The sequence below is a fragment of the Dreissena polymorpha genome, chromosome 14 (genome assembly GCF_020536995.1).
Source record: "Dreissena polymorpha isolate Duluth1 chromosome 14, UMN_Dpol_1.0, whole genome shotgun sequence".
Classification (NCBI taxonomy): Eukaryota; Metazoa; Mollusca; class Bivalvia; order Myida; family Dreissenidae; genus Dreissena; species Dreissena polymorpha.
Window position 1 is genome coordinate 7,787,847 of NC_068368.1, and position 3,329 is coordinate 7,791,175.

The following is a 3,329-nucleotide window of genomic DNA, read 5'->3' on the forward strand; positions in this document are numbered from 1 at the left end:
GGAAAAGAATGTTTAAACATGATCGAATATGGAGTAAGTTGGGATTTTGACAGTTTGAAAACAGTTCGTATTTGCAAACCAAAAGAAACAGTGGCTATTAACACGTAAGACACAATTTCTCATATTCGCGAACCAATTTCATGAATTAATTTGTCTGATTTAATGATTTAAGCTGTAATGCTACAACACACAATTCATTCGAGAAATATACTTTAATTCCTGCCAATGAAACATAAATTTTGTTGAGCATACATACAACGAAGTATAATTTTCTTACAGTGCGATTGCTCCTGGCTTTACGGCCTATGAAAAACCTGGGAACGAACCCGTGTGTGTATACGAGTGGATAAGCCGTGTGTATGAGGGTACAGATCGTATGAAGTTTATCGTTCGTTTGGCTGCAGCGCGGTTTGCGATGGAGAACTTTAACAAATATATAACAATGGTCAGTCAATTATCTGTCTGATATTAACATTAGTTTGAACTTATTATTAAGAATAAAAATGGTAAAATATAGAATTTAATCATTTAAAATACTTTTTGATTTAATAGATAAAAATAAGACCGATCTTACACAAATTAAAAAATAAGCTTTTTAATTCGATTAAACTAATAATTTAATTATTTGCAAAAACTTGATCACGATTCGTTCGTGCTTGTAAAACAGTGTTAAAAAAGAGAATCATTGTGTTTTCAAGCTAAAGGCAATCAGTAAGAGAGTATTGTATAATTTGCAGTTGTGTGAAGCTTTTAATAAATCGAACAACCCCTCTTCTGGTGCAAAATATTTTTCAAACTCCACAGCATTGATTATCAAAACAGCAACGATTTAAAGAACGGTGTAAAAATCGCGTTAGCAGTTCTGGTGCGAGACACAGTCTATGAGGGAAAAGGAAACGGTACGAAGACATCTTTCATTTCGAAATCTGTTTAAAGGTTCATACATGCTCGTTTAAATAACAGTGTGCATATTATGAAGCGATATTGATAAACAACAAAGATCTATGTATAAGGTTATTATTATTGTTAAATTTTCACATACATTAGGTTCTTATGCAAATGTTTCAGGCCCGCTTTTCTTAGATTTCTTGTGCGGTGCATTTAACTACCAACTTACAAAACACTTCGAGAATAATCGAGTCCGGGGTCAAGACGTGGGGACAATTCCAGCTCTTACCGCTACATTGACATCCATGGCACCGAGTGACAAAGAAGTGCATCTGTTATGGATGGAGTCAAGAAACGATACACCTGGTATGTGTAGAATTCTCCGATTGATAACAGACAAATACACGAACGACGATAAGGGCCCATGTGTTACTTAAGACAGTATATGGGATACTCTTATATACATAAGTTACAAATTACATTTATTATAATGTTAGCTTTCTAATGATAATCATGCTCTCCAAATGTAGGGTTTATAATGTATGTGTGTGCGTGTTTTCAAATACATATAATCTATTTTGACATACCAGAATTATAGTGTTTTGGAAGACCGATCATACGCAGTACATATTTGATATATATTCTGATTGGTCGAAATAGAAATAGTTAACGAAAAGAAAGGAACAGTAGTGAACATGACTGTGTAAATACGAGCAGTAAAAAGATACAAAAACAAAGAGGCCCGTCCAGTGAGAATCAGATTTCGGACTTTTCTTCCTCTGTTAGTGACTTACTTGGATATACAAACTCTGTGTTATACGGCGAGGAAGACGTTGAAGTAACGCATACTAGTGTTTTTGGAAACAACCAGGAAGCATACGATCCACCGAAGGTTAACACCATGGCGGCAGCGCAGCCAACATAACATGACGTTGAAGTTTGCTCGAAGGCATAAGTTGACGACGCACTGTAGTCGAACACAAACTACAATGTCTTGATAAGATGGACCACCGCATGGCTCTTGACGATAGAGTCAAAACGGTTGCAGAGCACGTTTTCAAGCTCGACCATATCTCCGAGAGGCGGATATTGCAGCCGCACAGGTTAGAAGTAGGTTAGATGATCTTGAGCGTGAGCGTAATAGTCTTCGTGACGATTTGACGTACATGAACGCTCAAAGCCTGAGAAATAACCTTGAATTTACTGGTGTACCGGAAACAGAGAACGAAACACATGAGACAACCGACAAGATTCTGAGAAAACATTTGAGCGATGCCCTCAAAATTGTTCAGGAAACTGCGGACACTATCAGGTTTTAGAGGGTCCATCGATCGCCTGCGGAACACACACGTGGAAAGGTTATTTCTAGAAATAGAATTCGAAATAGAAATAGTTAACGAAAAGAAAGGAACAGTAGTGAACATGACTGTGTAAATACGAGCAGTAAAAAGATACAAAAACAAAGAGGCCAGTCCAGTGAGAACTAGATTTCGGACTTTTCTTCCTCTGTTAGTGACTTACTTGGATATACAAACTCTGTGTTATACGGCGAGGAAGACGTTGAAGTAACGAATACTAGTGTTTTTGGAAACCACCAGGAAGCATACGATCCACCGAAGGTTAACACCATGGCGGCAGCACTGTAGTCGAACAAAAACTACAATGTCTTGATAAGATGGACCACAGCATGGCTCTTGACGATAGAGTCAAAACGGTTGCAGAGCGCGTTTCCAAGCTCGACCATATCCCCGAGGGGCGGATATTGCAGCCGCACAGGTTAGCAGTAGGTTAGATGATCTTGAGCGTGAGCGTAATAGCCTTCGTGACGATTTGATGTACATGAACGCTCAAAGCCTGAGTATGTACCGGAAACAGAGAACGTAACACATGAGACAACCGACAAGATTTTGAGAAAACATTTTAGCGATGCCCTCAAAATTGTTCAGAAAACTGCGGACACTATCAGGTTTTAGAGGGTCCATCGATCGCCTGCGGGACACAAACGTGGGAAGGTTATTTCTACAAATTCGCGTTTTGCGATTATAATATAGTGACCAACTCAGAACGGGTTTAAAAGAAGGTCGTCCAAAATGTGTCACATCAAAGTTACATACATGTATCAGTATCGTTATGGTAAAACGTGTCAAATGTCATTGTATTAAATAAACAATTCATATTTAAGTTTTCATTAACAAAACATCCACCGATATGCATCTTCTAAGCAGGTGTCAGGTATTCCAAATTGCTTCATGTATTCCGAATCGCAACAATGGCAGTATTTGGTTACAGCAATCTTATGCTAGTATCGAAACGGCTTTTCTCTTTTCTGTTTTTCATTACACTTATATTGCACGTACATGTGATTGTTCGGCGTGGTACTTCGACGTAATCTTTTTTGTTTGATTGGTGGGTTTTCATGTACCTTTCGCTTTTTAGAGCGG

The 3,329-nt window shown here is 38.1% G+C and overlaps 1 long non-coding RNA gene across 1 annotated transcript; it reads left to right on the forward strand.

The window, feature by feature from the left end:
- Positions 1-781: 781 nt before the first annotated feature.
- Positions 782-3,064, forward strand: LOC127858853 (uncharacterized). Its single transcript, XR_008039130.1, has 3 exons — positions 782-899; positions 1,069-2,246; positions 2,901-3,064. It is a non-coding gene; the product is annotated as an uncharacterized LOC127858853 (long non-coding RNA).
- The last annotated feature ends 265 nt before the right edge of the window (positions 3,065-3,329 follow it).